This window comes from Ictidomys tridecemlineatus, chromosome 16 (genome assembly GCF_052094955.1).
Source record: "Ictidomys tridecemlineatus isolate mIctTri1 chromosome 16, mIctTri1.hap1, whole genome shotgun sequence".
NCBI lineage: Eukaryota > Metazoa > Chordata > Mammalia > Rodentia > Sciuridae > Ictidomys > Ictidomys tridecemlineatus.
Genome location: NC_135492.1, coordinates 54,228,923 through 54,240,108, shown reverse-complemented (window position 1 = coordinate 54,240,108; position 11,186 = coordinate 54,228,923). Strand labels below are relative to the sequence as shown.

General features: G+C 50.3%; 2 long non-coding RNA genes across 5 annotated transcripts; one reads left to right on the top strand and one right to left on the bottom strand.

Annotated features, from left to right (window-relative positions):
• Nucleotides 1-1,074: 1,074 nt before the first annotated feature.
• Nucleotides 1,075-10,763, bottom strand: LOC120891405 (uncharacterized). Of its 3 annotated transcripts, XR_013431395.1 has the most exons (4): nt 9,437-10,577; nt 4,755-4,867; nt 4,097-4,244; nt 1,075-3,796 (listed from the first exon to the last, which is right to left on the bottom strand). It is a non-coding gene; the product is annotated as an uncharacterized LOC120891405 (long non-coding RNA). The 3 variants fall into 3 exon arrangements; XR_013431394.1 differs by having other exon boundaries at nt 4,097-4,867; nt 9,437-10,763; XR_005735768.2 differs by lacking the exon at nt 4,755-4,867 and having other exon boundaries at nt 9,437-10,534.
• Nucleotides 6,480-9,076, top strand: LOC144371196 (uncharacterized). Of its 2 annotated transcripts, none has more exons than XR_013431397.1 (2): nt 6,480-7,126; nt 8,202-9,076. It is a non-coding gene; the product is annotated as an uncharacterized LOC144371196 (long non-coding RNA). The 2 variants fall into 2 exon arrangements; XR_013431396.1 differs by lacking the exon at nt 8,202-9,076 and adding an exon at nt 7,415-7,760.
• Nucleotides 10,764-11,186: the final 423 nt, after the last annotated feature.

Below are 11,186 nucleotides of genomic sequence, written 5' to 3'. Positions count from 1 at the left end.
CCACACACGTCACTCTGTGTTCGCTGGATGGTATGCAGCACAGTGGAAGAACCTAAGTGTAACTGCACAGTATTAGGCTAACAGCACCCTGAGAGGAGATGGCTTTTAGAGCTAGATTGGTGATAACACATGACACAAAAATGGTCATTACCTTTTTTTGGTTAGATAGATGCTACATTTTCCATTACCAGAGCAAAACACCTGAAGCTAGTTAACAGTTTTTAAAAAGAAGCTTATTTAGCTCACAGGGTCGGGGGCTGAGTGTCCCCTGGTGGACAGCCACTGTCCCTCGGGCAGCCACTGGTGCAGGCTCATAGTGCCATCAGGGTGGGAATGCAGGGAGCAAGAGGAGATTGGCAGGGGCGGTCGGGGGCTAGAGGAGAGGGATTCAGAGTCAGGATCCCTTTTTTTTTGGTACCAGGGATTGAACCCAGGATTGCCTAACCACTAAGTCACATCCCCAGTTCTTTTTAAATATTCTGTTTAGAGACAGAGTCTTGCTAACTTGCTTAGGTCTCACTAAATTACTGAGGCTGGCTTTGAAATCTCCATCCTCCTGCCTCAGCCTCCTGAGTGACTGGGTGTGCACCACCGGGCCCAGCTGGGAGTCGGACTCACTCTTAAGCCAGCTCAGCTGACTCAGTCTCTCAGAGCTGCCCTTGTTTCTTCCAAGAGCCCTGAGGCTTGACCTCCATTGCCCACCTCCTAAAACCTCAAGCTTCCAACCCAGGAACCCTTGGAGGACGAGCCACACCCAAACCACAGCATGTGTGTGTAAATGTGCCATAAATGTGTGTGAGATGGTCTGAGATTAACAAGATTACAGTATTCTTCTCTGAAAGTGGGCTGCCCAGAGGATGCATTGGAGGTTTGCAGCCTTTGTGGCAAGAGAACTTTCATGACATTAAAAAGCCATGAAATATGGGGTGGGAGGAGAATGAGATGCACAAATGGGTAAAAATAAGTTAAATTGTATATACTCATTTTTTAAAAACAAACTTGTATTTCAAGAGAGTCTTACATCTTAAGTAGTATGTTATTGTCTTCATTAAAGTTGAAGAAAAAATGAGAAAATTTATGTAAAAGTCAATTTATTAGCTTAAGTCATAGAGAAGTATAATTTGTAAAATTTATATATGACAGCAGAATTCATTTCAATTCTTATTATGCATATCGATCACGATTTTTCATACCTCTGGTTGTCTGCATAGTTCATTGACACCGATTCGTGTCTTCACACCTGTACTTTGGATAATAATGATTGAAAGGCAGTAACTCACCTGAGATGGAGATTCAACCAAGAGATTTTATTGGGGGGCTGCCCAAAGGGGAAGAAAAGGAGAGGCAGAAAGCAGAGAGAGGAGAGGAGGAGGGCAGAGAGAAAGAGAGAGAGGAGAGAGAGGAGAGAAGGAAGAGGAAGAGGGCACGGAGAGTGAGCTTGCAGCTTTGGCTTAAGAAGGGATGCATGGGTGACTCAGGAACAGCGAGCGGACACTGTGTCCTGCAGGGATTGGTCAAGAAAACCTTTGAATTTGGTGCTGCTCGGCTTGGCGCCCATCAGAAAGGAGGGGGATTCCGTGATGTTCTCCCAAGAGGAAAATTTAACTTCAGTGGGGAGTCTCCCACACACCCAGCAATGATCATCACATTCCACCATCACTAATAACCCATGCCCCCTCCCTTCCCTCCAAACCCTCTGCCCTATCTAGAGTTCCTCCCATGCTCCTGATCCCACTACAAATCAGCCTCCTTGTATCAAAGAAGTATAATTTTATGAAACATGGAAGTTGGTGAACACTTGTAAAACATACCAAAGTTTTATGTGCTATGTCATCGACCAAGTTAACCACTAAGAAAAAAGTAATTTAGGGCAAGTTCTCCAGTGAACACATGCTTCTCAATGGAGCTGATGTCTGCCAAGTGCTCATGGGGGGCCAGGACCTTCACAGTGCCACGCAGCTTGCTCTCTCAGCCCTCTGAGAGGCCCACACTGTCATTGTCCCTGCTAGAAATGAAACAAGACACGGAACGCCAGCATCCTGCCAGAGCTCACACCAGCTGTGAGGAGCAGAGCTGGGCCCAGGCTTGGGTATCTTAGAGTCAGCTTTGCTCACTTGGTATGAGTTCTGCTCCTTTAAAAGAGATACGAGGGGCTGGGGATACAGCTCAGCTGACAGAGTGCTTGCCTTGCATGCACAGGCCATGGGTTCAATCCTCAGCACCATACACCCAAAAAAACTCACAAAGAAGCAAAAACTACGCCGAAGTGCATTGATTGAAAGAACAACACATCTCTATTCTGGCGTAGGATGGTGGAATTTAGCACATGGATACACGTATGAAGACACACAGTGTGAACACAGCTTCTGGACATTATTATACCATGTGTAGTGTTAATCTCCAAAATATGCTTCTCTTGTCTTTGAACACATCTTTCCCTGTACTAGTGTACATACACAATTACTAATCTTACACAGATGGCCCCAGCTTGAGGATGGTTTGACCCGTGATTTGGGGGCTCCATGGTGGTGGGAGAGTGGAACACTCTCAGTAGGACCCGTGCTTGGAGTTTTGAGCTTTTCCCAGGCTCACAACACTCAACGGGGCGGGGCACAGGTGGCTCACAGCCTCCAGGCAGGCAGTCACAGGAAGCTCACACAGCTGTGCTGTGAGGTCAGGGTGCCACAGCGACACACAGCCCCATCCTAACTCGGGAACACAGAGCTTCCACACGTGCTGATTTCTGTAGGACAAATGCTAAATCGTCCCTCAAAAGGATGAACTTATTTGTTACAACTTTAAGATGAACTTTAAAAATCACCGTTTTGGAAAATTCTTCTGTTTCCACGCTTCAGTGTTCTGATTCTGTGTTAATAACCATCTCCTATAATCTGCCCAATTCACTGAGCAATATAATTAAGTTCTACCCTTCTTAACTAGGTTCTTTCAGATTCCTATGTAGGTAAACTAAGCATTCACAAGTAATGTTTTGTTTTGTTTTGTCTTGTTTTTTTTTTGTGGTGCTGGGGATTGAACCCAGGGCCTCGTGCATGTGAGACAAGCACTCTACCAACTGAGTTATATCCCCAGCCCCTGATTTTTTTTGCCCCACAAAATCAATTCTTATTTTGCTTTCTTGTCTAATGTTGCAATGATGAGCGCTAATCGAGCAAAGATGAGTAAAAGCATCTGTTTCTCTGACTTGACTTTATTCTCTTAGGAACCAAAGAAAAAGTGTTTCTCTTCCTCGTTTCCTGGGTATTCTTATTCACTTTGGTTGTTGAGGTTCGTACCTCTTAGAAAGCAAACACAGCTTTTCTCCTGTGTGATGTTTCATTTCCCACTTGCCTGCTCTGTTCCCGGCCTTATCTCTGCTGTATTTATTGCCTAATGCTGCCTGCTGTGAGGACTTGATTGGTTCCCATTTCTTTAGAAAGTTCTCCAGGCCTCCTCTCCTTTCCCGGGTCTCTTTTTTCTTTTCCTCATGGTGCTTCCTAACTAGCACATGAATTGGGATATGTGTCTGCATTTCTTTCGTTTCCCGGGGGTCCTGCCACAGTTCTCATCCCTGGCTGCGGTGGCTTCCCTCCCCTCTCCCTGTCCGCCTCTTGAAGGCGGATTGCGGTTCCTGGCCATCCTGTGTGACTGAGACCAGGGGCCGAGGGGCTGGGAGCGCTGTGATCTGCCGGTGGCCGTAAGGTGCGGTGACTTGTTTCACATTGTTCCTCATCACCTCATCTGTGTCCTGGGCAAAACCCGGTTCCTCGGCTCTGGGCCTTCCTCCCCGAGGGGTGAGCTGGGGGCCAGAACAGCATCCTGGTCACAGATCCTTCCACTGACTGCTCTGCACACACCAAGCTGTCATTGCGCCTGCCCTTCCCCACCCACTCCACGAAGCCTCAAGCATTCTTCCTGGGAAAGGCTGGGAACTGGGCAGGCCGTGCAGGTGGGCAGTGCAGTGGCTCCCGGCCATCCCTGACCCCACTCCACCCCCAGCAGGGTCCTGGGGTGTTTCCTCCTGTGGTCTGCCCCGTTTCCCACACCATATGTTCCTTTGAAAGACCTTTCTGGCTATGGTCAAGGTACATGCACTTACTTCTGAGGAGAATACAGGTGTCTCCGTGTGGTCCAGGCTGAATTCTGTGATTTTCCCTGGGAGCCACTGGTGCTTGGCCTCCAAGCAGACTGAAGGCTGGTTTCGGTGGTCCATGGTCTGTCCAGCCGTTGTCAGCCAGTCTTGCTCGCTGCAGTGAAACACCAGGAAGAATCCACTTACAGAGAGAAAGGCTTATGTCAGCTCACAGTCTTGGGGGTGCAGTGCCAGGTCCCTCTGTCCATCACTAGGGCCCGTGGTGAGGCTGTGTCAAGAGCTGGGGGGCCCAGGGAGGAGGCCTGGCTGGGCTCTCTACCACCTCCCAGTAGTGCCACCCCGAGGAACAAGCCCCTAGCAAATGGACGTTTGTGCACGATGTCCAAGCCACAGCAGCCATCCCTAACCCTGACCCTCACCTTAGGGGTACACTGCCTTTCCAAGCCACAGCAGCCATCCCTAACCCTGACCCTCACCTTAGGGGGACACTGCCTTTCCAAGCCACAGCAGCCATCCTGCCTCTGGGCAGATGAGAAGTGCCCTGAGCTAAGCACAGCCAGGCACCCTCCCTGTCCTGTACCCCGGCTCTGCAAGTGCCAGTCCCTGTGCTGGGGGTCAGTGCCTCCGGCATGCAGCTGTTTATGACCATTATACCCCCGTTGACCTGCAAGGTCAGCAGACCACTGTGGAAAGGAGTCGGATCAGCATGGCAGCTGGCAGGTCTGTGTGAGTGGGATCAGCGACTCCTCTCTTCATGACTCTCTGCTCAGCTGTGACCTGCAATGACCCCAGGTCTCACTGCTTCTGAGAAGGTGAGACACAGACACTTCTAGAAGACACAGGACCATGAGAGCAGCACATCTTCCCATATCCAGCGCGACGCTGGCTCATGCTGTGGCCAGTGGAGCCTGCTACCTCCCCCACAGCCACCAGCCTCACTGTTTCTTAATTTCCAAAATAAAGTCAAAGCCCCACATAATTTAGAAGAAAGAAATAATGTCTTATTTTAAAAGGAATGAGAATTAGATTGGCATCCAGCTGCTTCTCACGACATTAAAAGCAAGAAGGTAATGTAAAAATACCACACATTTCCAAGAGTAAAGGGCTATGAATTCTGACAATTGGAAACACAAAAGCAGGGCTGGTGCAGCTCAGATAAAGACCACACCCAGACACAAGGCCTGGGCTCCTATCTAGCAACAAAAACCAAAACCAAGCAAAACGGCTTTCCTAAGGATTCAGAGGGTGAACTAGCCATGAAGACTTGATAGAAAACCACCTGAAAATGTGGCCATGAAACAGAGAAGTAGAAAAGGAGAGGGGCTTCCCCCTAGTACTGGGGAAAGAAGGCAGGGCCTCATTGGAGAGTTTCTGATAGAAATATAAGGCCATCGCACTTCCCCATGATCCTGAGACTCCACTCAGTGACGTTAAAAACTCACATATATGATACAGGCATGGTCGACTTTGCCTGCACAACGTTCCGGTATCCTAGAAGTGTGCATGGGAAGGGAATGAACAGTGAACCCTATGTGCATCTGTGTGCCTACATGGGCCTGCCAGAATATGCAGGGACAGAGGGACTATGGCAAGGGACATGTTGAAAAGAAGATGTCACACAAATTTTCCAAGACAGAAAACACGCTGAAAAGTGCAGACAGCAGGATGGAGGTGGCCACCAGTGGGCAGCATGAGGGCAAGGTGGACCAGAAGAGAGCAGATGAACTCTAACAAATCTGGGAGCTGTGGGGGACACTGCTGGCCACAGTGGCAGGCATGCAGAGGTGGAAGCTTGCCTGGGGAGACCTGGCCGTCCGCAAGTGAGCACGCAGGGGGAAAGGGGACAGTCCAGGACCAGGACTCCATGTCCACACACAGCTGTCAGCCACCCCTTCCCTCGGGAGCAGCCAACTGTCCATCCCCCTGTGTGAAAGCTGGGTGGACGTGGGTCCTGGGGCTGACCACTCACGTGATTGGCCATCAGGAAGACATGACTAATAAGGGCAACCTGGATCTTGGGGAAAAGTGAAAACTCAGAAAACTGACCTTTCTCAAAGCACAGGGAAGAAATATCATTTTGAAGTCATGGCTTGAATAGGTATATAATAAAATTATAGCAATTGCATATTCATGGGTCTCTAGATAGGGACCTATTTTATGATCCATTAATGTTTTATATGTTCAAAAATTTTCAAGATGAAGTATTAAGAAAATGAGATTCTTGGAGAAATAGAATAAACATTTTTACGTAAGATAATTCTGGGGCTTGGGTTGTGACTCTTTTGTGAACATCTGTCTAGCACATGCAATGCCCTGGATTCCATCCACATCTGCAGAAGGAAAGAATGATGGAAGGAAGGAAGGAAGGAAGGAAGGGAGAGAAGGAGGGAGAGAAGGAGGGAGGGATGGGGAGGGAGGGAAGATACTAGTTAGATTTGCATGAAATAAAAATTAATCATAAGAAAAAAACAGACTCCACTAGCTGAGTGATTAGAAAAACTGGAAGTCACAATCAAGAAAGTCTTCCAGAGAGGGGTGGGGAATGGCGAGGAGAGAAGGAGAGAGAAGAATCCAAGGTCTGGGCTAGGGCTGTAGCTCAATGGTGGGTGCCTGAAGATGAAGTCCAAGGTCTGACTAGTAGGAGTCTCAGGAGGGAGACCACCACCGTGGAACAAACTACCAAGTCGGTGGCCCGGGAGCCAGGGTGCTGCACAAACACGTGGGTGTATGCTGTGAAATTTCAAAATAGGAAAGAATATAAAGGATTCTTCCGGCTTCCAGAAGAAGAGCTGTCCTCTGCCAAGATCAGCCACCAGCATGACCTTCAGCTGTGACGGCCAGCCCTGGATGCTGCAAGGCTGTCATACGTCAAGGGCTGTAACGGCCACCGGGTGAGGATGGCCCCACGTGGGAGCCCACGGGGAGTCTCAGTGACACAGTGCAGCGTGACACGGGCTTTCGAATGTGCAGGTCCACCCCTGGGAAGGGAGAGGTGTGATAACAAATCCACTTCCGTTGAAACCTGCGTTGGGCACAGTGAGTTCAGCAATTCCTTCCCAGAAGCCCAGCTCCCTTCCCTGGCCCCATCTCTGTTGATTTTATGTTTCTTTCCCTTCTTCTACCACACATAGGATTCTTTTTAAAAAATATTTATTTAGTGGTAGTTGGACACAATGCCTTTATGTATGTCTTTATTTTTATGTAAGGCTGAGGATCAAACCCAGGGCCTTGCATGTGCTAGGCGAGCGAGCAGCCTGCCACTGAGCCACAACCCAGCCCCACAGGTAGGATTCTGTCTTTCTGCTACTTCTTTCTTTTCTTTAGCGCTGGAGGTGGAGCCCAGCGCCTCACGCAGGCTAGATGAGCACCCCACCTCTGAGAGCACCCCACCTCCAAGGCACACCACAGCCTCTCACAGAGGCAGACCACGATGGAAGAGGTGCAACCAGGGTAGAGCTGCAGTCTGAATTCTGCAAGGGTTCATGGAGCCTTCTGGAAGTGTGTGGAGCGGTCCCCATCTGTCCAGCAGTCCAAGCCCAGCGCTCTTTCTGAACCAAGTGCAGGGAACTCAAAATACTTCCATCTGTCCTTCCTTATCTGTAGCAAATTGATTTCACAACTGGGCCAGATGTTAAATGCCAAGCCCCACATAAAAATGCTTGCCAATCACCACTAAGCCTGAAAACGTCTCTCTCCTAACAACAGGAAACAGAAGTTAGAGGCCCCGAAGGGAGAAATAAACCTGTGGTAACTAGATAGAGCAGGACTGCATGCCACGTTCCTCAAAACCCGAGGGACTCCTGGGGGCAGGCACCAGGGTCGATACCCAGTGGACACGTGGGGTTGAGGGTCCCTGCCCTCGGGCAGAACCCAGGCCAGCAGAGGAGGACCCTGTCCTGCGCGGTGTGTGCGGACAAGGAGTCACAGCACAGGAAGACCTCTGAGTCCCGGTCAGTCGGTGTGTGCATCCCAGCTCATGAGCTTTGCAGGAGCAAGCATATTTCAGTCGGGATTTTATGCCCTCCCGTGACAATGGGGACTTCATGGACAGAAGGTTCAGCCAAGTTTTCCCGAGTTGCTGTCCCCTGAATGCCTGGTTTTCTCTGGATAGGTGGCGGCTTCTCCTTCTGTGTTGTGCTCCTGGTGCCTGCAGCCCTCTGTTCTCGGCTCCTCTGAAAGCCGCCACATGGGCCTCCAGGGCTTGGCCTGCACAGAACCGTCTCCCTGGCTCCCCCGGCGAGTGCCTGGAACTAGGACTGGACTGCGTGATGGCCAGGTTCGCATCTTCTCCTGACCTGTCCCTTCGCTCAGCTTCCTGTCTCCACGCCCGTGCTGGCTGCAGCAAGCAATCCGCAGTTATCCTGTCCCTTGGAGCCTGGCTCTTGCAGAAGTGAGCTCACTCTACACTCCACACTGGCTGCACCTCCGCCTCTGGCCCCCTACTGGGGGTAGTGTGTGTGTGTGTGTGTGTGTGTGTGTGAGAGAGAGAGAGAGAGAGGGGGGGGTGGGGGGCTAAGCCGTCTGCTCTTGGACTCTGTTCCCCTGAGTTCAACCACTCCCCTCCAGAGTCTGGGTTTCTTGGTAGTTTCAGGGAGGTGCAGGCCTAGAGCTAGGTAGGTAATACACACAAAGGCATTTCAAACCCAGAAGGGACAGAGTGAGGGGGATTAGCCAGTGGTTCGCAAAGCACCGTGCTCTCCACTTGTGAGGCTGCTGTCGGGCGCAAGGGGCAAATCCAGGCTGTGACGCCAAATAGCAGGTCAAATGTGCAGCGTGGCCCCCAGTGCAGTGTGGGCCATGGCTAGTTTCTGAAATCGTGAAATGAATTTTAAGAAAGAGTTGTGACCATCTCTTAGAAGCCTTCAGGGACGCCATCCTCAAACCCAAGCACAGATTTTGCTATGTGCCATATTTACCCACACATATAAAAAGCCCATTTTTGTTCCCTGTGAAACAAAAATAAGCTTCTATAAAGTCATTTCATAAGCTGTTGGCCACAGTTATTCTGGCACACCTACTGGGCAACGTGGGGTTGAGATTCACGAGACTCCCGCTCCTGGGGCTCGGCCCCTGGGTGACAGGTACCATCTCCCTGGCCTCTCGGGCTGCACCAACACAACATGAGAACCCCCTGTCCTCCCACCTCCGTGACCACATGCTCTGATGAGCTCAGCCCTTCTTGGGCCAGTGCCCGCGTCCTCACCACACCCCCTGCATGCCGTATGAAACACATGTGTGGCAGGACTTATCACAAGCAGATGTTTGGGATCAGGAGAGGGAAACAGATTTGGCTCTGGGGCAAGTTACACAAAAACTGCGAAACGGTCACCGTTAGCATTGTCTTACCCCCGGCCGGAGCTTCCCTCTTCTTCTCTCTCTGGGCTGCCCGCATCAGTCCTGCCTGGCTTGAAGGCTTTGGTGTGTGCCCCTCTGTGGTTTCACTCCGTGGAGCAGGGGCATGGAGAACCCTAACCAGGAGGCAGTTCAGAGGAGACAGGTGACGAGGACGGCCAGGCTGTGACTCATTCTCCATCCTGCTCTGGTTTTCCAGCCCAGTCTCCCGAGGCTGTGCAGAGCCCCTGCCCTCTGGCCTCCCCTGCTGGCTGGAGCCTCCCCACAGCCCCAGCTCTTGTTTTCTGTTCCTTGCACCTGCACTTTGTGAAACCACTTCCTCGTTCCTGGTCTTTAAATAGCCAGTTCCAGAAGACTTATGTTCTGCAGTGATTCTTCTTGGGTCTCATTGTGAAACTCGCTGCCTTGTGGTCCCTTTCTTCTCTGGTAACTTCCCTGTTGCCTCTTTACTGACCCTTCACCTGAATTTCTTAGATCTTGCTCTTAGGTACACTTGACCTGTGAGCTAATTCATTTACTCAAAGTAGCTAAAACTGCTTTCTGGGTGCTAGACTCCCAGAATCCATGACTGACCATGACCGGCCTGTTGATTTAGACCATCGGGCATGAGGATTCCAACCGCCATAGGGTCTCAGGCTGCAGCCGCTCTGGGCACGTGTGCCTGCAGACTTCGCTCTAGCTACCTACCGTGCGCAGTGCATTCTGACTCGTTTCATCCTTAAGGACCTTTGCAAAGGAACTATAAACTATGAGATCGGAACCCTATGAGGTACTGCTGTGGACTACATGTTTCCCCCTCACCCATCCCAATGCACATGTTGGAATCCTACCCCCATGATGGTTTTAGAGCCTCAAGAATGGAATTAACACCCTCATAAAAAGTTACCAGGTGGGCTAGGGATGTCGCTCAGAGGCAGAGCTCGTGCTTAGTGTACTCAAGGCCCTAGATTCAACACCTCCACTACCACACACACAAACACTGTAGCCAAATACACTGGTGCACACCTATAATCCCCGCGACAACAGAGGCTGAGGCAGGATGGCCTGGGCCATTTAGTGACACCGTCTTAAAAAAAAGACTGGAGATGTTGCTCATGGTAATGCACCCCTGGGTTCAGTCCCCAGGACCAGGGGTAAAACACTTGCCTAGCTGTGTGAGGCCCTGAGTTTGATCAGCAGCACCACAAAATGAACAAATAGGTAGAGTCTCGCCCTGTCTCTGCTCCCTGAAGGACCCAACCAGAAGAGGGCCCTGTCACCACAAGACCTGCCGCAGCCTCTAGGACCAGGAGGAATTCATGTTTGTGGTGTACGCCACCCGTCTAAGGCAATCCTTATCTCCAGACGAGAACAAAGGACAGCAGACGCTGAGGACAGGCCCTTGTCACTGTTTACGGACAGACAGATCTTAGTTTACAACTAGGTTACAAACCTTGTATAAGGTACTTCAAATACCATTTAATTTCAATGCTTTCAATGCACAGGACAGAAATGAAAGTGAGAACTGTGTGAACCCTGCGAGTGCCAGACTGTGAAATCGCCTTCACATGTGGCTTGTAGCCCAGAGTCCAGGCTGTTCCTTCCTCCAGTACGTGCGTGCCTGGTGTCAGCTGCGACCGAGTGCCGTTCTACAAGGTCATGCATTAAGTCTCCCTAAAAGACAGCTACAGTACAGTTACACTAACAACTGCAAACACGGACGGAGTTCATTATCAGACACTGTGATAAGTGTTTAAATGCCTAT